The sequence below is a fragment of the Rhinolophus hipposideros genome (assembly GCF_964194185.1).
Source record: "Rhinolophus hipposideros genome assembly, chromosome: 13".
Lineage (NCBI taxonomy): Eukaryota > Metazoa > Chordata > Mammalia > Chiroptera > Rhinolophidae > Rhinolophus > Rhinolophus hipposideros.
Genome location: NC_138059.1, coordinates 35,253,105 through 35,278,710, shown reverse-complemented (window position 1 = coordinate 35,278,710; position 25,606 = coordinate 35,253,105). Strand labels below are relative to the sequence as shown.

Here is a 25,606-nt window from a genome sequence, read left to right as displayed (position 1 = left end):
GTGCCATCCATTGGAAAGGCAGGGGGTCTTCAATACAGGAAGTGGTGTGTCGAACCTTAGAAACAGTGTGTGACAAGTTTCAACTTGTTTGGTGCAGTTAGTTGGGTGTGAGCTACGATTGAGAGAAGGTGTGTTTTAAAGTGTGACATAAATCATCCTCCATCATGACAATGCTCCATGTCACACCTCACTTCTAGTATACATAAATTTCTGTCAAATAAAAACATTATGGTGTGTCCTTATCCACTTTATTCACCAGATCTGACACTGTGTGACTTCTGGCTCTTCCCCAAAGTCAAAATAATTCAGGACATGGAGGCATCTACAACAGTCCAACTAAAGACACTCACGAAAGAGGACTTCCAGAACTGCTTCAGAAAGTGGCAAGAATGATGGGATAAGTGTGTTTGAAGCGAGGGGGGATAATTTGAGGGATTAATGGCAATGTGTCTTTTACTATTAATATATTTTTTTAATTTAAACATTCACTATTATTTAATCACACCTCATAGTCTGTGTGCTGATGATGTATTAGATTCCAGAAGGAGGAGCCAATCCCAAAGACAGGTAGGAATTAGGTGAGGAACTTTAGTCTGGTGTTCAGGGCTGTACTTGAGTCCTTGAGGAAATTACCATGAAAACCGGGGCCTGAGGGATATGCAGTGAGACTGGCCTTAGTAGGTAAGGGATGGAGTGGGAGTAGGTAGGAAGATGGCAGCACACTCTGGTGCCTAGAACTCTTATTACCCCTGGCATATCAGACAGCAGATAAAATGCATCATACTATCCCAGAGATTTCTCTGGCATACTGCAAGGTCCCTGGGTAGGGCAGAGGCCATAGGTGGCTGGCTTTGAATTTTGACAGAAGGACAGGGCAAGTTCTTTAGGGACTGACATCCACCTGCTCTGGATTCTTTTAGTATTATAGCAGGCCTCTTTATGATATATGAGTAGGCATATACTACATATGATTAATTATTTCTTCATTTTCCAGTTAATTCATGTACTTCAGACTAAGAAATGTCTCATATTTATTCTCTTTAGGTCTCACCCAAGTAGTAAGTACTTCTTGAATGAATAACACATTTTTGGGCATTATTCTGTATACTTACCCTAAATCAAGGGTGAGACCAAACAATAAACCCAATGTCATTTAAATTAGTTTTTAATGGACAAAATGAATCTATTAGCTTCCTTAAGCTCTATCTCCACCACACCTAATTGAATACAAAACCGCAGGGGCTCTTTATCACTTAGATTGGGGATTATGAGTGCTGTGAAGGCAACTGTTTTTTTTTTTTTTTTCCTGATTATTTTGGAAACAACATATTTTCACTAGAAAGACTAGAAACTTGAAAGCCAAAGGCTTTTGGTATAAAACTGGGAAGGGATTCTGAATAGATACATGCTCCAGGGGAGCTTTCATTCCAAACTAGGAAATTCAGGCTATAGAAGGAAGCAATCTATTCATTTTGGTAAAATTACGTACTAGGGCTGTCTAAGGGTTAATGCATGAAATATGTTAATCTGGATCTAGATATTTGCATTTCTCTAAATGTTGCCCTCAGCATATGAATTTTTTCAATAAATGATTTTTGAATTTCTTCTATCATTTTTTCATTCATTGAATAGAATTATTGAACATGGCAGTTAGGTGCAGGTGTTGTTGATACTGAAATGAGTAATACACAGTTTCTGACATCAGAGGCTTACTGTTCTCACTGGCATCATGTGATGCACTAGGGAATACAAAGACGAATCCTTAGCACCTGATGCATGTATTAAAAAATAGTGATATATTCATACAGTAGAATATTATTTGGCAGTAAAAAAGAATGAAATATTGATGCATTCTAAAATGCATGAGCTTCATGCATTTGGATGAGCTTCAAAAGCATTAGGACAAATGGAAAAAGCCTGTCACAAAAGGCTGCATGTTGTATTATTCCATTTATATAAAATGTCCAGAATAGGCAGATCCATACAGATAGAAAGTAAATTAGTAGTTGCTAGAGACAGGGTGCATGTGGGTTGGGAATGACTGACTGCTAATGGTATGGTATCTCTCTTAGGGGTGATGAAATGTTCCAAAATTTATTGTGATGATGGTTACATAGCTCTGTGAACCTATTAAAAACCATTGAATGGCACTGGCGACTGGCCAAATAATTCTCCAGATAATCCACCAAAAGAAAATGGTTTATTCGGGGGGAAAAAGAAAAAGAAACAGAACCAAAGAGTGCGTGCACACTGTACTGGCCGATCTTGCCCTCCGGTCACCCACGTGGGAAGAAGAAGCGAGCCCAACATGGCTCCCCCCTTTTTATGCATTCCTCCCCTGGAGGTTACCATAGAGTTCAACAGGAAATCAAGACTAGAGAGTTAACAAGGGCCCAGCTACACCCATAGTCCTCCCAGCTCTATGGTTAAGCATCTTAAGATGTCAGTTTACTTTCAACAGTACACTTTAAATGGATAAAATTTATGTTAAGTGAATTTAATCTCAAAGCTGTTATTGAGAGAGAGAGACAGAGAGAGAGGGAGAGAGAGAGAGAGAGAGAGAGAGAGAGAGAGAGAGAGAGAGAGAGAGAGAGAACGAGAGACGAGAGAAATGGAAGGAGTAAATGAGTAGATAGATCTTTCCAAAAATTTGCCAGTGAGGGAAAGTAGAAAAATGGAAAGGTGATAAAGGAATTATTTCTATATTGATTATCTAATTTACACAATAAGTATACATTTTCATCTTCACAACATTGTTGTGAATTTATTATGTAGTGAACATATGAAAATTGAAGAGCTTAAGTGACTTGCCAATGAACGTACAGCCTAACACGAAGCGGAATGGGTAATTAAACTTAGTTTTCAGGAAGAAGAGCACAAGTTGAACGGTTGACTCAGAAAAGAGGGATGTATGCCTCCTGAGATTGAAGGGAAGGCAGAAAAAAGATGAAGATAGAGATACTTTGAATTGTCTGAATCCAGAAAATTTTATAGTCTGAACCACATTTACAGTACCGTTTACTTTTTTTGTAGTTTAATAATGTATTCATTTGTAGAGTAATGTATTTGTAGACTACTTAAGTACTTACATTTTGAATTCCTTGAGGACAGGGCAATGTTTGCGTCGTTCAGATCCTTCCCAGTACATTTGGGGTCTTGATTGCCCATTTGCCTTTATTGGGAAACTGTATTCTCAGGAAAATCTGAGCTCATTAGCCACCAACCAGTAGAAATATTATGGTCATGGATTCGGACATGTGTCCTTGTTAGTCTTAATTTTGTAAGAGGGTATCAACTGTCTTGTCAATATGTATTGCCCTGCCTTGAACTGACAGCATGGAACACACATTCACTCCAGATTTTTGATTGAGAATCCATTCTTTAATTCTTGGATTTTAAATTTTCATCAAAACTTTCTTTCCTTTCTCTCATTGTACTCTCTTTCTGTCCTCACATGAAATCACTCAGCAAAACCTACTCATTCTATTTCTAAAATGTATTTTAAATTTATCCACTTCTTTTTTCTCTACTATGAAATCAGGCCAGGCTACCATCATCTTTGTCCAAGCCTTTCCTTTCAACTGGTCTCACCCCTTCGAGTCTGTCTCTCACTACAAGAGCTATATTCTGCATGTGAAAATTCTATCATATACATCCCTCCAGGTCCTCCTGCCTAGAAAAATTATCATCACATAGAGATATTTTTAAAATACATGAAAATAACTCATTCAGCAAATGTTTGAGGGCCATCTATTTGCCACACATTGTTCTTCCATTGACCACAGAAGAAATTCTAACTCTTTACCATGACCCACAAGGCCCTGTGTGATGTGGTCCTTGCCTTTTCTTCAGATTTTATCTCACGCTCCTCTTTACCCTTTCCCACTACATTTCAGCCCCTATGATCTTCCGTCAGTTTCTAGAAGGGGCCTTAGAGCCTTTGGAAGGAGGACTCTTGTCTCTACTTTTCTTGGTGAGTTTAAGGAGTTTAAGGAGGTTAAGCTCTTTAGCATAATCCTTTAGTTCTCAGTTTGAATGTCTCTTCAGAGAGATCTTTTCTGATCACCAAGTCCAAAGGAGGCTTCTGTCCCCCTCATTCTTCTGTTAGCTAAGAATGACAGAAAACCCCAAATAGTAGTGGCTTAAGAAAGATAAAAGTTTCAATCTCTATCTTGTAAACTTCAACATAGGTTAGGAACCCAGATTCCTATCCACATGTTACTTTCCAACTCTACTTCATGGCAAGATGGCATGTTCCACCTCCATTTGAGTTACTAGGACGGAGTCAAGGGGAGGATTAACTAACATGCTCACACCTAGCAACAGAGAAAATGAGGTCTGTTTCTTTTTTCCCCTTGGTAGTCATGTTCCCAGAAATATTAAAAGGTTCTATTACTGGAGGAAATGGAGAAATAGACATGGGGGCAAAGGAACAATGACCCTACATATACTTGTGGTAGAAGTAGACTCTTGTCTGTTATTATAGCACATGAATGTTCTTTATGATGACCCACAAAATAACTTACTTGTAGGAAATTTGTGCTTCTCCTGAGCAAATGGTTGTTTTCCTTTTGCGGACACTGAATTTTATGCCTAATTATGTTTCACTCTTTGCTTCATTATGTTTTCACTACAAACTCAGGCAGTTTATAGCCACACTTATGATCCTTCCTGACTATTGAATAAACCCACAAACTTTATGATATGTATTTTTTTCTATAGTAGTAGCCCTGGCATTATTTTATTTTACTATTCCATTTTCTCTACTTTCTCCATTTATTTCTATTTTTCAAATGTATTTTTACAAGGCTCCTTAAATTCTTTTGGTAGTAAAGCAGGAAACAAATAAGTAAAATACAATTACGAATAAATAAATACCCTGTATTTAATGAGGATAATAAAAGTACCTACATCATAGAACTGTGGAGAGAATCAAGAATTAATAAAAGAATTGTAGAACCATGTCTGGCACATTGTAAGAACCATATAAATATTAGCTCAGAATTCTTATATCTAAATTTTCAGTGATATGACCATCAAGTAAGCCTGCTTGAAGAGACAGTCTATGCACACTCTCAAAATAGGTTAAATGAAGAGGGAAAAATAAAATTATATATTTAAGAGCTACTCATCTGTGCTGCAGATTATCATCTCTGTAGCAGCTAGCAAATACATTGTGATGTGAAAGATAATATGCTAAAAATCTTAGCAGAGATGACCTCTAAGTCATTTCTTATGTCCAGGCATCATGTAGATACAAACATATGGATGACTAACTGGATGAGGACTCAAGCACCAAACGGACTGTTGCTCTCTTTCTACTTTTTTCCATGTTAGGGTTCAGATAGGTCTGGCTTTGAATCTCAGATCTCCAATTAACCAAACTCTGTGACCAGGTCAAATCTCAGTTTTCACCTCAGTAATCAGGGACAGCAGTACCTACCACATAGAGACATAAGCGTTACATGAAATAATGCATGTGAAGAGCTTTGCAAGATGCCTTGCCAGGGTATGTATGAGTATATAACAGTTATTTCTGTTATCATTAATTTCATGTGTATCTTTTGAACTGAATCCATTTTTTTGGATTTCTATTAAATATAAACAGATCACATATTGTTTTTCTTTAAATATTTGAAAACCCTCCCTACAATCTGATGGAAAGCCTGCAAATGCTTAAATTTTTACTTTTCCATCATGAAGTTGTATAGAATAGTGACTTCTCAGATATGGTTCAAGGATCATAAATGGTCTACATGGATTCTTAGGAACCATGCAAGCTATGGGCTCCTGTTGCATTAATGTTTCAATTGCCATAGCATTTCTGCTTAAGTTTCTGATATGGATTAATAAACTATTAATGGTGTTAGATGGATGCCTGGTTTTCATTAATTGGCAGCTCTTCAGAAGCTCATCAAAAACTTCCCATTCATTTTGTTGAGTTCAAGTGGTTGGGGATGAATGACCAGATAGGCTCTTTACTCTGCCAAAGTGGATCATGAAAAATATGGTCAATTTAATTAAACTCAGCAAACATATTGAATTCAGCATATGGGAAAAGCATGGTGCTACATATTGTGGCAATATCAAGAGACCTAGCCTATGATGGTCATCTGTTGTTTGCTAAACAGCATCCATTTCCCCTTTATCGGGGAGTACGTGGCCTTTACCCACTCCCAGCCATATAGTTTGTGTGGGAGTGGCTCCCTACCCAGATGTGCGTCTTGCTTGGCATAAGGTAGTCAGCATATCCCATCCCCAAAACCATTGAGTTGGGTTCAGAGTGAGCATATAACCCCTGAGTCTTAAACAGACTTGTTACCTGGGGTTTCTGGGAAAATGAAGTTTCCTCGGTCTTTCCCATGGTAACTGGTAGAAGAGATACTCTCTCTTTTCCTGGAGAGTATAATAAGGATGTGAGGTCTGGGAGAACCTAGAGCTGTGAAGGGGCAGAGCACAACCCAGATGCTGAAGATGAAGGAGGGCAGTACCAGGAGCCAGGACCTATATGAGGTCAGCCCTACTATGAGCCAATACATTTCCTTAAGCCAACTGGAAATTTCTTGAAGCCAATTGGGGTTTTTCATCAATTACAAGTATGGGAATTCACATGTTCTTTGGCCTCAGCAATTAGGAAAAAAGATTCATGATAGCTGCAATTCAAGTGTTAACTGTTGTTCTGGAATACTGATTCATAATTCTAATAAAATTTGGTCCAGGGATTGAAATTATTATGGAAACAAAATTGACCAATGACAAGTATTTATTGACATGCCTTGAGAGGAGGGAGGGACCATATCTGTCTTATTTACTGTTGGGTTTTCTAGGACCATTCCTAGCACATACTTAAACTCTCAATATATGTTGATTGAGTATGTGAGCTCAACCCTATGCTAGGTTCTGTTTCCCACATATAGGAGACCTTCCCTATTGGGGCTTTCTTGATTATAGACTTTACTGGCCACAACCTTTTTCTTTTGTATATAAATTAATAAAATTTATTTTTAGAGCAGTTTTAAGTTCACAGCAAAATTGAGGAGAAAGTACAGAGAATTCGCAGATATCACTCCCCCTACACAAGGATAAGCTCCCCCACTGTCAACATCCCTCACCACAGTGTTACATTTGTTACAATTGACAGACCTACATTGACACATCATTATCATTGAACCTCATAGTTCAGGTTGGGGTTTACTATTGTGTTGTACATTCTATGGGTTTTGACAAATGTATAATGACAATATCTACCATTATAGTATCTTACAGAATAGTTTCACTGCCCTAAACATCTTCTGTATTTTGCCTTTTCATCCCTCTCTCTCCCCAACTCTTGGCAGCCACTTATCTTTTTACTGTCTCCATAGTTTTGCCTTTCCTGAATGTTGTACACTATACAGTCTTTTTAGATTGGCGTCTTTCACTTAGTAATACGTATTCATTTAAGTTTCCTCCATGTCTTTTCATGGCTTGACAGCCCATTTCTTTTTAATACTGAATTATATTGCATTGTCTGTAAGTACCACAATTTATTTATCCACTTACCTACTGAAGGAAATCTTTGCTGTTTCCAAGTTTTAACAGTTATGAATAAAGCTGCTATAAACATCTGTGTGCAGATTTTTGTGTGGACATATGTTTTTAAATCCTTTGGGTCAATACCAACAGGTGCAATTGTTGGATCATATGGTTAAGAGTATGTTTAGTTCTGTAAGAAACTGCCAAACTACTTTCCAAAGTGGCTGTCCCCTTTAGCAATTAATGAAAGTTCCTGTTGTTCTACATCCTTGCCAGTATTTGGTGTTGTCATTGTTTTGAATGTGGACCATTATAATAGGTGTGTAACGCTATATCCTTTTAATTTGTAATTCCCTGATGATATATGATGTTAAACATCTTACTTGCCATCTGTATATCTTCTTTAGTGAGGTGTCTGTTCAAGTCTTTGGCACATTTTTTTAAATTATGTTGTTGAACAACCTATATATTTTTTAAGTTGCAAAATAAGTTGTGTGTGTTTGTTGTAGCATTCCTCTGTGCCTTGTACACACGAAGACAAGATATAGGATATATGAAAAGTATAGCACTCTCACTTCTCAATTGACTCAAATGAAGTGAATTTTTAAAATATTTCAAACTTGGAGAAAAGTATTATATGCTCAGATTTTATAATTCTGAAATTTGGGACATATCAGCTTCATACACACAGACACATACACATTCACATAATTTTAAAAATAAATAAATAATCTGTTATCATATAGTTGAAGCTCTCTTTGTACTCACCAATTCCTTTTTGTTTCCATTCTGCCCCAAGGTAATAACTATGCTGAAGTTGGTGTTTATTTCTCCCCTGCATGCATTTACACTTTTATTTTGTATGTATGTATCACAACCTGTATATAGGATAGTATGATGTGTTTTTAAATACCACATTAATGGAAAAAATAATTCTGAAAAACACTACTTTTTGAAAACTCTCTTTGTGATTTATCCATGTTGATACATGTGGATCTAGTTCATTTCAACAGCTGTATTCTTTTGAATGAATATATAATAATTTACATGTCCTTGTCCTATTGATGGGCACTTTTGTCCATTGTTTATGTTTTGATTAAGTTTTTTACACTTTTAGTTGATTAAAAACCATGCTAAAATATTTTTGTATGTTTCTACAGTATACATGTGTGAAAGTTTCTCTGATTTCTCTGAAGTAATACTTTAGTGTGGAATTGTTAAATTGTTGGGTATTAGGATATCTTGAGCTTTACTTGTAATTGCTAAATTTTTCTATGGCATGTTTCTACCAATTTACACTACGATTAGCAATATATTAGGATTGTTGTTCCAAATCCTTGCCATCCATTAGTATTGTCAGACTTTTAAATTTTTCCTCTATTTAAGGGATGTGAAATATTATCTGTTTGTGGAATAATTAGAGGCTGAATACCTTTTTATTTACTGGTCTTTTAGGTTCTAATTCTATACATTGCCTGTTTATATTTGACCATTTTTTTGTTGGATTGTTTGTCTTTTTCTTACAGATTTCCTTACATAGTTTGGAAACAAATTCTTTATTAGTTGTATAAAGAGCAAATATACTTTCCCAGCCTATGGTACCTTAACTTTGTTTATTAGGTGTTTTTCTTTAAAATTTTTTTAAAAATTATTTTCAGGAGTACAGAACAACACAGTGATTAGACATTTATATACCTCACAAAGTGATAACCCCAATGTCTATTACCCATCTGACATTGTACATACTTATTAGAATATTATTGACTACCTTCCCTATGCTGTACTATATATCCCATGATTAGTTTGTTAATTATAGTTGGCATTCAGTATTGTTTTGTATTAGTTTCAGGTGTAGAGCATAGTGGTTAGACATTTATATAATTTATGAAGTGATTTCCCTAAGTCTAGTACCCATCTGACACTATATATAGTTTTTACAATATTATTGACTATATTCCTCATACTGTACTTTACATCCCAATGACTGTTTTGTAACTACCAATTTGTTACTTCTTAATCCCTTCATCTTTCTGACCCAGCCTCCCTAACCATCCCTCCCCCACTCCATCTGGTAACCATCAGTTTCTTTTTGTATCTATGGCTCTTTTTCTGTTTCTGTTTTATTTATTGATTTATTTTGTTCTTTAGATTCCACATATAAGTGAGATCAAAGGATATTATCTTTCTCTGTCTGACTTATTTCACTAACCATAATACCCTCTATGTTCATCCATGTTGCATAAATGGAAAGATTTCATTCTTTTTCATAGCAGAGTAATATTCCATTGTATATGTGGACCACCTTTCCTTTATCTAGTTGGTTTTTGATGGGCATTTTGGTTGTTTCCATATCTTTGCTATTGTAAATACTGCTACAGTGAACAAAGGGGTGCATATATGTTTTCAAATTATTGTTTGGGTTTCTTTGGTAAATTCCCAGGAGTGGAATTGCTGGGTCATAAAGTAGTTATATTTTTAATTTTTTAAAGAACCTCCATATTGTTTTCCATAATGACTGCACAAATTTACAATCCCACCAAGTGTATAAGGGTTCTCTTTTCTCCACATCCTTGCCCACACTTGTTGTTTGTTGATTTCTTGATAATGACCATTCTGACAGGTGTGAGGTGATATCTCATTGTGCTTTTAATTTGCATTTCTGTGATGATTAGAGATGCTGAGCATCTTTTCATATGTATTTTGGAAATCTGTATGTCATCTTTGGAAAAATGTTTATTCAGGTCCTCTGTCGATTTTTAAGTTGAATTTTTGTTTGTTTGTTTGTTTTTTGTTGAACTCTGTGAGTTTTGTAATAGATTTTGGACATTAAACCCTTATTAGATGTATCATTGGCGAATATCTTCTCCCATGTAGTAAGATGTCTTTTTGTTTTCTTGATGGTGTCTTTTGCTGTGCAAAACCTTTTTAGTTTGATGTAGTCACATTTGTTTATTTTTTCCTTTGGTTTCCCTTGCCATTATTACTGATGTATCAGTAATACTATTACTAAGGGTAATGTCTGAGAGTTTACTTCCTGCGTTTTCTTCTAAGAGTTTTATGGTTTCTGGTCTTACATTTAAGTCTTTAATCCCTTTTGAGTTTATTCTTTCATTTGGAGAAAGAAGGAGGTCCAGTTTTATTTTCTGTATGTATCTGTCCAGTTTTCCCAGCACTGTTTATTGAGTAGACTATTTTTACCCCAATGTATATTCTTGCTTTTTTTTTTTTGTCATAGATTAAGTGACCATATAGGCACGGATTTATTTCTGGTTCTCTATTCGTTCCATTAGTCTCTGTGTCTGTTTTTATGCCAATACCATGCTGTTTTGATTACTATGGCTTTGTAGTATAGTTTGACATCAAGTATTGTGATACCTACAGCTTTGTTCCTCATTCTCAAGATAGCTGTGGCTATTCAGGGTCTTTTATAGTTCCATATAAATTTTAGGATTTTTTTTTTTCAGTTCTGTGAAAAAATGCCATTGGTATTTTGATAGGGATTGCATTGAATCTATAGATTGCTTTGGGTAGTATGGACATTTTAATTATATTAATTCTTCCTATCCATGAGCATGGTATATGTTTCCATATATTTGTATCTTCTGTAATTTCTCTCTTCAATGTCTTATAATTTTCTGAGTACAGGTTTTTTACTTCCTTGGTTAAATGTATTCCTAGGTATTTTCTTTTTATGAAATTGTACATGGAATTGTTTTCTTAATGTCTTTTTCTAATAGTTTCTAATTGTTTTCTTAGTTTCACTTTATGATAGGTGTATAAAATGCAACCAATTTCTGGATATTAATTTTGTATCCTGCTATTTTAATAAATTCATTTATCAGTTCTAATAGTTGTTTGGTGGAATCTTTGGGCTTCTCTATATAAATAGTATCATGTCACCTGCAAATAATGACAGTTTTACTTCTTTCTTTCCAATTTGGATGCCCTTCCTTCCTTCCTTCCTCCCTCCCTCCTTCCCTCCCTCCCTCCCTTCCTTCCTTCCTTCCTTCCTTCCTTGTTTAATTGCTGTGGCTAGGACTTCCACTATATTATGTTGAGTAAAAGTGATGAAAGTGGACATCTTTATCTTGTTCTTGAACTTATGGGGAATGCTTTTAGCTTTTCCCTGTTGAGTATGATGTTAGCTGTGAGTTTGGCATATATGACCTTTATTATGTTGAGGTATGTTCCCTCTAATACCACTTTGATGAGAATTTTTATCCTAAGTGGATACTGGATTTTGTTAAGCGTTTTTTCTACATCTACTGATATGAATATAAAAATCATATGATTTTTATTTTTCATGTTTATGTGATGTATCATGTTAATTGATTTGCAGATATTGAGCCAACCCTGCATCCCAGGAGTAAATTGCACTTGATCGTGGTGTGTGATCTTTTTAATGTATTGCTGAATTTGGTTTGCTAATATATATTTTTTTAATTTAAATTTATTTATTGGGGTGACAATTGTTAATGAAATTACATAATTTCAGGTGTACAATTCTGTATTACATCAACTATAAATCCCATTGTGTGTTCACCACCCAGAGTCAGTTCTCCTTCCATCACAATATATTTGATGGTTTGCTAATATTTTGTTGAGGATTTTTACATCTATGTTCGTCAGGGTTGTCGGCTTATAGTTTTCTTTTTTTGAAATATCTTTGTCTGGTTTTGGAGTCAGGGTAATGATGACCTCAAACAATGAGCTTGGCAAACTCCCCTTATGTTCAATTTTTTTGGAATAGTTTGAGAAGAATAGGTGTTAAATTTTTTTTTTTTTGAATGTTTGGAAAAATTCACCTGTAAGACTGTCTGGTTCAGAACTTTTGTTTTTTTGAGCTTGTTGATTGCTGATTTGATTTCATTAGTAGTAATTGGCTGGCTCAGATTTTCTTTTCTTTTTGGAAGAATTATACGTTTCTAGGCATTTATGTATTTCTTCCAGATTGTCTAATTTGTTGGCATATAATTACTCATAGTATCTTCTTAATTATTTTTTTGTAGTTTTGTCGTGTCCATTGTCACCCTCTTTCATTTTTTATTTTATTTGTGTCCTCTCTCTGTTTTCTTTGTGGAGTCGGTTAATGATTAATCAATTATGTTTATCTTTTCAAAGAACCAGTTCTTGGATTCATTGTTTTTTTGTACTTTTATTTAGCCTCTATTTCATTTAATTTTGCTTTGCTTCTTATTATTTCCTTCTTTCTACTCACTTTGGAGTTTGTTAGCTATTCTTTTTCCAGTTTCCTTAGGTGTGAAGTTAGGTTGTTTATTTTAGATATATATATATTTTTTTTTATTTGAGGTAGGCCAGCATTGCTATGAATTTTCATCTTAGGACTGCTTTTGCTGTGTTCCATAGATTTGGGGTCATTGTGTTTTCATTTTCATTTGTCTCAAGGTATCTTTTGATTTCTTCCTTGATGTCCTTGTTAACCCATTCATTGTTTAATAGCATGTTATTTAGCCTCCATTTGTTTGTGTGTTTTTCAAGTTTTTTTTAAATTGATTTCTATTTTCATATCATTTTGGTCAGAGAAGATGCTTGATATGATTTCATCTTCTTAAATTTATTGACACTTGTTTTGTGGTTTAACATATGGCCTGTCTTTGACAGTGTTCCATGTGCGCCTGAAAAGAATGTATATACTGCTGCTTTGGGGTGAAATGCTCTAAAAACATTAATTAAATCCATCTGATCTAGTGTGTTATTTAAGGCTGCTGTTTCCTTGTTGATTTTCTGTCTGGAAGATGTGTCCATTGGTGTCAATAGGGTGTTAAAGTTTGCTACTATGATTGTGTTATTGTTAATCTCTGTCTTTATGTCAGTCAATATTTGTTTTATATATTTAGGTGTTCCTGTTTGGGTACATGGATGTTTACTAATGTTATGTGCTCTTGTTGGATTGATCCCTTTATCATTATGTTATGTCATTCTTTGTCTCTTATTATAGTCTTTGTTTTGAAGTCTATTTTGTCTTATGTAAGTATTGCTACCCCAGTTTTTTTGTTTGTTTGTTCCCTTTGGTGTGAAATATGTTTTTTCATCCCTTTACTTTCAGTCTATGTGTGTCTTTTCATCTGAGGTGGGTCTCTTATAGACAGCATATGCATGGGCCTTGCTTTCTTATTCATTCAGCTACCCTATGTCTTTTGATTGGCTCGTTTAATCCATTTACATTTAAAGTGATTATTGATAGGTACATAGTTATTGCCATTTTATCATTCATATTATTGATCTTCGTTTCTTTGTTTGCTTTTGCCCTTCTTCTTCAAGAAGTGTCTTTCACTTTTCTTGTAATACTGGCTTGGTGGTAATGAATTCCCTTAGCTTTTTTTCCTGGGAAGCTATTTATCTCCCCTTCAAATTTAAGTGATAGCCTTGCTGAGTAGAGTAGTCTTAGATGTAGACACTTGCTTTTCATCACTGAATATTTCCTACCACTCCCTTCTGTCCTGCACAGTTTTTGTTGAGAAATCAGCTGATAGTCTTACGGGAGCTCCCTTGTAGGTTACTATTTGTCTTTATCTTTGTCTTTTAGGATTCTCTTTGTCTTTAAGCTTTGAAATTTTAATTATGATGTGTCTTGGTGTGGGCCTATTTGGGTTCATCTTGTTTGGCCTCTACATTTCCTGGGCTTACATATCTATTTTCTTCACCAGATAAGGGAAGTTTTCAGTCATTATTTCTTCAAATAGATTCCTGATCCCTTGCTTCCTATCTTCTCCTTCTGGTACTCCTGTGATGTGAATGTTGGTGTGCTTGATGTTGTCCCAGTGGTTCCTTAAACAATCTTTTTTTTAAAATTCTTATTTCTTTTTGCTGTTCTGATTGGTTGTATTCTGCTACTTTGTCTTCTAAATTGCTGATTCAGTACTCTGCTTGATCTAATCTGTTGTTGATTCCTTCTAATGTATTCTTTATTTCAGTTATTGTATTCTTTATTTATGGTTTCTGTGTTCTTCTTTATGCTTACTATCTCTTTGTTGAAGTTCTCACTAAGTTCCTTAAGCATTCTTATAACCAGTGTTTTAAATTCTGTCTCTGGTAGGTTAGTTGCCTCTGTTTCTTTCTTTCTTTTTTTCCCCCCTGGAGTTTTCTCTCTTTTCTAATTTTTTAAATTTTTATTTGCAACATGTTTTTTTTGTTTTCTCATTCTGGCTGCCTCTCTATGTTTGCTTCTATGTATTAGGTAGATTTCCTATGTTTCTCAGCCTTTGCTGTGTGGCCTTATTTAGCAGGTGTCCTGTGCAGTACAGTGGCACAGTCTCTGATCTCTTGTGTGTGTGTGTTTCAGGAGTATTTCTTGTGTGTTGTGTGTATTCTGTTGTAGTTGAGCCTTAATTGCTTTTGGCATGTCAGTTGGTGGGATTGTCTCTCAGGCTTACTGGCTATGAGGGTTGCCTCTGCTGACAGTGTATGAGCTGCTGTGTGGAAGCTGACCTTTCAGAGGGAGGTTTGCCCAAGTGGGCTCTTGTTCCTATTGGTACCACCCTTTTGGAGTGTCACTTGTGGGGCTAATGGCATAGTGCTCTGATGTGGCCTGAGGCCAGCTTCTGGGTGTGCTGTTGTTTGTGCCTCTTGTGAGGGTTTCTATTGTAGATCAATTTACCCTTGCCTGTGACTGGCCCAAAGCTACCTGGTAGGAGCTACAAAGCTATATGCAATTGTTGCTGGCTATGTTGGACCTGGAGGTGTTTGGGGGTGGCCTCACTGTAAACCGAGGCTGGCTGCCACCAGTATTGGGTCTGTGGCAGCTTCTCCAAAGGCCCAGGGTCCCCCGAGGCCTGTTGCCACCTCCCAGCTACCTGTAGGGCTCAGCCGCTGAAAGAACCTCCTTCGGTGTGCCATCCAGGTTGGTTGACCTGGTGTTGAATGTGCCCCCCCCCACACGATGCCATATGAATTGGTGGTGGCGGTGTCCCAAAGAATCATGGATGTGGTTGATGGTTTTCCCAAGTTAATGCAGATTAATTTCTTGGGCCAGTATTGAGCCTATGGCTACCCTGCAAAACACCCTGAGAATGCCTCGCCTAGCCACTGCTCACCTTGGGCTCACAGATCTTCGAGAGCTGCCTGAGAAAGGTTGCAGTGTGAGCAGGGTCTGACTGCCTACCACCAAAAGTTTCCCAGGCCGCCACGGGTTGTCTGCTGCTGTACAAGCCTCCAGCAGCTGGGGTGTGGGCCTGACCACCTAGGGGCTGAGAGGGCCACTAGCTTGGCGGGGCATGGTCCCAGGGAGTCACGGGATATGACTGGTGATTTTTACAAAGTTAATGCAGATTCAGCTCTTGCATCAATGCCAAGCCTGTGGCCACACCACAAAATGCCCTGAGAATACCCCTTTCAACCACTGCTCACCTCGGTCCCACAGAGCCACCCAAGGAGTGCTACAGCGCAAGTTAGTACTGACTATCCACCACTGAAAGGTTCCCAGGCTGCCATGGGTTGCTTGCTGATGTATAAGCCTTCCACAACTTGCAGAGCAAGGCTGGCCACCCAGGAGCTAAGGGCAATGCCACACTACCTGGGTGGAGTGGGGTCCAAGGGAGTCACCGAGGTTGTGCAATCACATGTGGATTTTACCAGACCAATGTGGTCTCTGATTTAGTCCTGTGGGGGTGGGTTCCACACAGGAAAGATGGCACCCTCCTGTATGTAGGTTACAGGTGAGGCAGACTACACACAGTGATAATGGTGGCTGTCCCTCTAGTCCTTGCCTGTCAGCCACACAACTCAGTCTTTCCCTGTATGTATGTTTCTGATGCCTCTCAAATCACTGTCTCTCCGCCAGAGCCCAGCGTGAGTGCCTGTGAGCTAGTGAGTCTGTGTGTGTGCCCTTTAAAAGGACATCTGGGTTTCCAGCTGCCTTCTCTCTCACCAGGAAGGACAGACAGAATCCTCATTGATTTTCACTGCCAGATGTTGTGGGGACTCCTTTTTCTGGTACAGGACCCCCTGGGCTGGGGCATCCAGTGTGGGGCTGGGATCCCTCACTCTTCAGGGTGGACCTCTGCTGTCAAGGTGTCCCTCCTGGTGCTCAACCACTACTTATGAGTTTGGGGTCAGCTCGTTTCACATCTCCGCCCCTCCTACAAGTCTCTATGGGACCTCTTCTTTATATCCTTAGTGATTTGGATTCTGGTCACCTAGTCTTTAGATGATTCTCGAGGTTGATTGTTCCATAATTTAACTGTAATTTTAATGTGATCCTGGGAGGCAGATGGCATGGAGGTTACCTATTCCTCCACCTTGGACCTTCTCTCCTATTAGGTGTTTTTCCAACAGAGTTTTTATATTATTATATTTCACTGTAGTCAAATTTAACAAACTTTTCATTGTGGTTTGCATTTTTTAAAGGAATTATATTTCCTACTCTGATGTTATAAATATCTTTTACTATAGTTTCTTCTAAAACTTTTTTATATTGTTGTAAAAAACAGCTATCGTAAAATTTACCACCTTAACCATTTTTAAGTGTACAGTTCAGTAGTGGTAAGTGTATTCCCATTATTATGAAATGGCTCTCCAGAACTTTTTATCTTGCAAATCTGAAAAACTATACCCATTAAACAACTCTCCATTTTTTTCTTCCCCCATCAACCCCTGATAACCACTATTCTATTTTCCGTTTCGATGAATTTAACTACCTAAGTTGCCGCATATAAGTGGAATCATACTGTATTTGTCTTTTTGTTATGATTTTATTTCATTTAGTGTAATGTTCATCCATGTAGCCTGTGATAGGATTTCCTTCCTTTTTAAATCTGAATAATATTCCATTGTATGTATATACCACATTTTGTTTATTCATTCATCGATTGATGGATATTTGGGTTGCTTTCACCTCTTGGCTATTGTGATTTACTGCTGTTATGAACATGATGTGCAAATATCTCTTCAAGACTTTGGTTTCAATTCTTCTGAATATATACCTAGACATGGATTTTTAGATTATATGGTAGTTCTATTTTTAATTTTTTGAGGAATCACCATGCTGTTTTGTATTTTGGTTGTAGCATTTTACATTCCCACCAATAGTGTACAAGTGTTCCAGTTTCTTCACGTACTTACTAACACTTGTTATCTTCTTCTTCTTTTTTTTTAATACTGTGTTTTCCCCAAAATAAGACCTAACTGGAAAATAAACCTAGCATGATTTTCCAAGATGACATCCCCTGAATGTAAGCCCTAATTCATCTTTTGAAGCAAAAATTAATATAAGAGCCAGTCTTATTTTTGGAGAAACACGGCAGTAGCCATACTCATGGGTATGAGGTAATAACTCATTGTGGTTTTGTCTATTCAAATTTTTTGACCATTTTAAAATCAGGTTATTTGATTTTCTCCTTGTTGTTGAGTGCAGGAATTCTTTATATATTCTAGATATTAACTTTTTATGAGATATATGATTTGCAAATATATTCTCCCATTCTGTAGTTTGCCTTTTCACTCTCTTGATTATGACCTTGATGCACAGAAGCTTTGAAATCTGATGTAGTCCCAGTAGTCTGCTTTTGCTTTTGTTGCCTGTACTTTTTGTGTCATATCTTAGAAATCATTGCTGCGTCCAGTGCAGTGAAGCTTTCCCTCTATGTTATCTTCTAGAAGTTTTATAATTTTAGGTCTTTAATCCATTCTGAGTTAATTTTTGCATGTGATGTAATATAAAGATCCAATTTCTCTTTTACATGTGAATATCTGGTTATCCTAACACCATTTGTTGAAGTGGTCTTTGCATGCTTTTCAATGGTCATTTAACCATACACACAAGGGTTGTTTTTTTGGTGTTTTTTTTTTCCTGGGCTGTCTATTCTATTCCATTGCTCTATTTGTCTGTCTTTATGCCAGTACCACACTGTTTTTATTACAGTTGTTTTGTAATATGTTTTGAAATCAGAAAGTTTGAATTCCCCAGCTTTGTTTTTCTTTTTCTTTTGTTTTCCTTTTTGGCACTGGGGGTGCCAAAAAATGCACACATTTTAAGAGATGTTATCTATGTATTCCTTTTCAAAGTTGAATTGAATTATGGTAGCAATGTGTAGTATGATATTTCCTCAAAAGATGGCTTTAATCAAGTGAATGCTAGCATCATTCATTGTATTTCAATTTTAATAACAGTTTTTTCATTTCCTACAATGTGTATACACTTTTTTGACACCATGTATATAATTTTAATGCTCAACATATACCAATAAGAAAAGATGAATACAAGTCATGTTTGACTTCTGCAATTACAAGTGGTGCTCCAAGTTGTTATCATCAATGTCCAGACACTTCTAATTATGGGAAACTACTGCTTGAGCATAGATAACATCTCTTAAAGTGTGTATACATTTTTTTGGCACCCCCAGGATGTGTGTGTGTGCACACGCGCATACCTTGAGGTTCCAAATTCATTTGGAACCTTGGGGTTCCAAATGAATTTTAGGATGAACTTTTAAATTTCTGCAAAAAAAAAAATGCTATTGAGATTTTGATAGTGATTGTGTTGAATTTGAAAAAAAACATACAAGTGCATGGTGACTTAAGTTAAATGGGATAAGTCTATGTGGGATGGGATGAAAAGAGTATAGATTTGGAGTCAGTCTGACCTAGATTCAAATCTTAACATTGCTATGTTCTAGTTTGGTAATATATTTGAACCTTCGTCTACCTTCCTGAAACTTCTCATTTTCTCATCTATTATGTGGTTAATGTCATTATGCTTAAATCTCTCCTGCTTAAGCTGTGGCCTTCAATTGTAACTGTAATGGGACTGACATTGATATTTGGATTTATGGCCTCCCAGCCAATGGACTTTAATAAATGTCATGCAGGAAATTTTCATATACGAGTAAGTCAAATAGTTCTGATATTTCTATCATGTCTCTAGAATCTTCTTCTAGTGGCAAATTGCTATGTCAGACTGAATCATGAAACTGAGCCAGGTTTCTTTTATTTTTGAGAGCAGAAATCTGTTTTGTTACAGTATTTTTCCCCCAAGTTTTACTTCTCTAAGAAGAGTATAGGACAGTTAACATTTCAAAACATAGCTAAATAAAAAAGCCCATTTTGGAATGCCAAGCTGTCATAGAATTATGTGATATAACACTATAATAACATTATTTTGTACTTCTATACAAAAATATGCATACCAGTTTCTGTCATTTTGCCCTTGGTTTTTGAAGATAGAATTTAGAGTGAAAATGAATTTAGATATGAAATACTGAAATCTACTGAAGTGTATAAAATTACTTAACAGTACAACAGGGATTCTTGTTTCTTTTAGGAGTGACATCAGGTGGGTTAGCTAACTGAACCTGCCAGGACTGTATTTTAATGATCTCTAGAGTATACCTTCTATTTAAAATTACTTGTAATTTAGTCTTCATGTATTACATCACTGGCACTTGCTAAATTCTTCTTCAGATTTGTTTGTTTTCTACTGTTTGGTGTTGGTCATTTGATCACTTTGATGTGTGATGGGGGAAGAAAGTAGTTACCTAATTTTCCCTGAGCAATATTTCCCAAGGTATTAAATAAATTTATTCTATATCTTATCTGTCATCAGCTACAGATTGTGAAATGCTCTGATAGAAACTTTACATTCAGGGTTTCTACATTAGTAAGTTCTCACTGGTAACAAACGACCCCCAGAATCTCTGTGATATGCAACAACTAAAATTTATTTCTTGTTCTCTTTATATATATGTATGTGACCATACACCTGCCCATTCGCATTTCCTGTGTATAAAGTTGGTAGTATCTTTGCTTCTGCCTCGGGTATCTTTTTCACTCCAGGATCCAGTTTGAAGGAGAAGTCCCCATCTGGAACATGTTATTCTTGTTTGAAGGAAAAGGGCTCTTAAAGTTTCTACTCAGCTGTGACCATACACCCTGCCCATTAATATTTCATTGGCCAGAGCAAATATCTTGGCTAAGCCCTGTGTCAGTGTCTTTTGGGAGAAACACTGCAGTTTATAAGGCAATTGATGGGCATGTGTCATTCTCTTTTAGAGAAGGGGCAGAGGAAGAATAGAATGTAACATGAGTGTAATTTTAGATAGGGCCACTGGAATCTTTTTCTAGTCTCATGCTTCTCCAAAAAGTCCCTTCCCTGCTTCTCTCACCCATTTCTCCATCACTCCTTCTGTACCCTTTGCTGCCAAGCAGAGCCATGAAACCTACTCAGCTTCTCTGCCAGTCTGAGGTGGGAATATTTGTGATATAGTGCCTAAATTATTGCTTTAGCCAAAACTGACAAGAACTCATACAGCCTATGTAGCTGTCTGATGTGATCAAGAATAGCTGTGCTCTGAGTCAAGTAGGCTCCATATATACTGAAATCATACGCTCTGTTTTTTGTTTTACTCCTGGTAATTAGTTTGAAGTGAAGTTTTAAGTAAATCAGATAAGTACTGCTTATACCTAGTCAATATATGTCCAAAACCTCACTCTTATTTTCTTATACCTTCCTCTTATTATCTTATAATGTTTTATACCACACAGAACAATTTTTACGTCTATCATCTCATCTGATGCTCACAAGAATCCTGGTGGTGTCAATATTATCTTGATTCTCATTTTACAGGCTAGGAAAAGTTGAGCAACTTATTCAGGATCAAAGGCTGGTGAGCTTCATAGCCTGTATTCAAGCCAGGGTACATACTTATGGACAATTCTTGTTACTGATAAAGAAGTACCCTGTTTTAAAAGCATATTTTAAAGACTGCATAATGTAACATAGTCAATACTTTGTTCAATGTTTTAGAGTAAGATCCTTGTCTCACTGATAGGATTCACCTCAAAATTTTAAAAAATTTCAATGATCTGTTTACTAAATTTCAGTTTGCACACAACTTTCCCCAGGAAAACAATCATTACATGGATTGGGCAGTATGGTTAGTGGAGTGCAAAACTCCCTGAGGCCAGTTTCCTCAAAGCAGCGTTGCAGCAGATGGTATCCCCTCCATACTGTTGCTAAGTGGTCCACTGCCCTGCCCTCGTCCAAGCCACTCTCACCTCTCATCCAGAATATGGCAGTAGTCTCCTGAATAGCCTTCCATACCTTTTCTTACCTCCTCCACACCTATCATCATGCTAAGCCTAGTGATACTTCCAACATGTAAATCTGAATTTGCCTGACTTCTCTGTCCCCACCCAGATTCCTTAATGCAGCTACAAGGCCCCCAAATGATCTTGCCCTGCAAACTGCCAGCCTGTCATGCCATCCTGTCTCCTAGTCGTTGCTACTTGAATCTCAGTCCTCTCTTCTCCTCCTAGCCTTCCTGCCAATGTCCACAGATCTATTCGCCTTCATTGTACAGATTCTACCTTTTCAGCAAAGCCAGTCATGACCCCCAGACCATGATAATTAGTGCTGTTTTAGTCAGCTGCAACCAGAAACTCACCTCTGTACCCCGCCATCACTAAGACCTGTGGATTTTACTCCTGAAATACCACTGGAAGCTGACTGAGGTACATAGTACCTTCCGGCTGCTTACTTTAGCAGATGTACTAGATGACAGTGGTTTTTATGAAAGCCTTTACTTACCCACCCACACTAGTCACCATTACAAGGAACCACCCAGCATTTGGGGAGAAAGCAACCATGGTCAAAAACAATTATGTTTCAAAGTAACTATGTTTCAAACAATGCACCTCATGTTTTAGAGTATCAAAACTCTCTGTGATCATTGCAGAATTAATCAGGGTGCCCTAAAGTGTGACCACCTCTCGTGCTGTGCCCTTATCAGTGGAAGAAGCTTGGATTCTAAGTGATCAGATTGCTGTAGGTGGTCTGTGCTTGTGCGTGTTGCTGATGTGCGTTGCTGAGTCGGGTCTTGTATACCCTGAGTGTCTGACATCACATGGCGAGTTAAACATACTAGTCCTATGCTAGGCACCTCTCCATTATACAACCAAGTGTATAAATTCTGTATTTTAGAAGTCATAGTAGACAAGTTTCTTTGCTTGTGGCTCATCCTCAGGTATCAGTACGGCAAGTTGGCTTGTGCCATGCTGTTCTGTCAGAGCTGCCCCTCTAGAGATGATGATCATTTACTGAGCCCATGGAGGCTGATGAAGTTGGGTCTGGGTTTGCTCGCAAGGCTGGCAGACGAAGTTTAATTTGAGCCAGAACTCAGGAGACAGTTGGAGATAATGATCTCGTACCCCCAGCTATCATTTGAAATGGGCTTTGCCTTTTGCTCTTCTAACTTGCACTCAACTATTAGCTGACTTGAACATTTTTTTCCTGAAAACTGTTTCAAGGAGACTGTTCTCTTTGCTTTCTTGGAATTAGTAGAATGAGGATAGAGGTCCATAAAAATTAGAAGATTTTAGAGTGTCCCCTTGACTGTTTTGGGGCCTGGCAGGAAGCATCTTATTCACTGTAAATAAACAGATGTTTCATCTATTTTTGTTTTCCCTTTTTTGTTCTTTACCTGGGAATGCTCTTTTCTTCATTTTCTAGACTATTGAAATTTTGTAAGGCCCACTCAAAGTTTTATCTTGTAGGAAATTTCCTAGACTTCCCCCAGTTGGAGTTAGTATGGATTTAAGTCATTATTTTGTGAAATTTTGCTTTTTAGTTTAGCACTTGTGACATTCTGTGCTCTTTTTAAAGTTATTGCTTATCTATTTTTTCTCCCCCAGATTATACCAATTTAGGGATAGGACTAGAATTTACTCAAATTTGTATTGTCCCCAATGCCCAGCACAGTCTTGTCCAGTAGGAAGGCTGTAAATTTGTTGAATTAATTTCAATCTCTAAGACTTGTTCTTTCATGAAAAGTATGTTGCACAATCAAAATATTCTCCATAAACAAATGGATGCTCTGAAAGGACTGCTGTGATGTTCTTTTATCTGCCTTTCCATGAATTTTCAATCTCCTTACCACTTCAGGCCAAAACATTGAGTTTTCAAGAACAACTCTTTTCCTTTCTCCACAACTGAGTTCAGGAAAAACCAGTCATTTTATTAGTCATATTGTATAATGCACTAGGTATAAGATTACATGTTAAGGGTTAGAAGCTAGGCTTCCTTTTGAGTGGGGCTGGAGTATTTACTGTTTGGGTGTTAAGTCTTCTGAAATTATAATAATCAATTTCCTAAAACATACCACATTGAATTGAGCCCCAGAGACATGTTTTTCTGTCTTTTCCTTTCAATAGCAGAAAACACAAAATTTTCACTTCTCGAACTTCCTATTCTTAACTGTTTTGGGGAGGAATCAAGTCAGAAGACACTGAGCTTGGAGTCTCTGTCAAATTCTCCATAGGATAAATGACCTGAGCCAGTACCAGAGACATCAGCATCTGTTGTCTCTGCAAGGAGACTGCAGTAGTAATTATGCACAGGGTTGCTTAAAAATAAATTGATCAATTTTGAAAATTAGGTGTGGAGAATAAAAAGGAACCTGATGATTTTTATGCTATTTTTATGATATAATCAGCTGTAGCCAAGAGAGTCACTTTATAATAGGAATTTTCTTCAGAATTAACTACCATAATCCTTTGCGTTTTCTTCAGAATTAACTACCATAATCCTTTGCATTACTCTAAGAGAGTCTGAAGACTCTTGTCCTGGAGTGAAGCACCCTTCCTAGCTCCCCTATTAATGGATTGGGACCTAGTATGATAATAGCATCCTGATTTATGAGCAGGATCCTGGGTAGACTCAGAAGATAATTGATAACTTAGGTGGACTTTTATATACCTATTTACTTTTCCTTTTAATCCTCTTAAATGAAAATACTCTTCTTTTCATATATTTTACATTTGTGAGGAAGATAGTAATGCATTTAATAGGAGCATGACCCTTAGATTCAGACAACCAATAATTCAAATCTGGGCTTCAGCACCTACTAGTTGTATAAATTTATTTCTCTGCATCTCAGTATCCTCCTAATAACTAATTTGTAGAGTTGCTGTGAACATTAGTGTAAAAATTAGGTACTCAGATACAGTTATTGTTACTATTATCATCAGTTATTCTGACATAATACACAGAAATACACAATTTCCTTAGAAGTTCACATTTTTGGAGGATGACCAGGAATGGGTTTATTATTATACTTTTATTCTTTTGATTTCTTTTTTTTTCTTTCATTCATTCGTTCAGTATATGCATGTGTGCCTATGAGTGTGTGTGTGTGTGTGTGTGTGTGTGTGTGTGTGTGTGTGTGAATTTCACACGTTATGTTTCAGGCATCATTTCAGGCACTTTGGTACCTGAAATTGGTACTTTGGTACATTAAGGAATAAAACAGACAAACATTTCCACTGCCCACAGAACTTACATTATTGTAGTGGCTACAGCTGGAAGCTGATAAATTATGTGAAAAAATTAAGCAAGATAAGAGGGATGAAGGTTGGGAGTGGGTTGCAATTATAAATAGTGAGATCAGGGCAGACCTTACAGTGAATATGACACTGGTTTTGAGTTCTTAGAGGTTCTCATGTACTATCTTTTAAAATGGGAGAATGTGAAGAAGGGAGGTGAGAGTAGAGAAAAGAATAGGAGCCCGCTGATTTGAAGGATAGCATGAGTATTTTCTTTGTGTAACGTGTCAAAACACAAACTGATATAAAGAGGGATGTTTTCCAGATGGCCTAGTTTTATTTTATTCAATTGGAGCAAAATATCTTTCATAAGTGTTTGTACATACCCTGCCTTTTCAAACAGGATACTGAAGAAGTTCACCTGGTCTGTGACCACTGTGGGAGGTCATCTCCATGACTCTCCTGTCTGTTATGGGACTGTCCTGAAGCAAAGCCCTGAAGGCAGGCAGAGATGCGTTCAGCTATTTGTGTAACTAACAGCTGAGCTTACAGTTCGTTGTGAGATCTACATATCATGTTTCCCCAAAAATAAGACCTAGCCGGACAATCAGCTTTAATCTGTCTTTTAGAGCAAAAATTAATATAAGACCTGGTGTTATGTTGTGTTGTGTTGTGTTGTGTTGTGTTGTGTTGTGATGTGATGTGATATGATGTTATATACCTGGTCAGGTCTTATATTAATTTTTGCTCCAAAAGACGCATTAGAGCTGATTATCCAGCTAAGTTTTATTTTGGGGGAAACACGGTAGTAGCCACT

At 36.9% G+C, this 25,606-nt stretch overlaps 1 protein-coding gene across 2 annotated transcripts in view; it reads left to right on the top strand.

Moving 5' to 3' along the window:
- CPQ (carboxypeptidase Q) overlaps positions 1–25,606 on the top strand; it is a 660,399-nt gene that overhangs the window by 216,395 nt on the left and 418,398 nt on the right. The gene's annotated exons all lie outside the window — the stretch shown is intronic.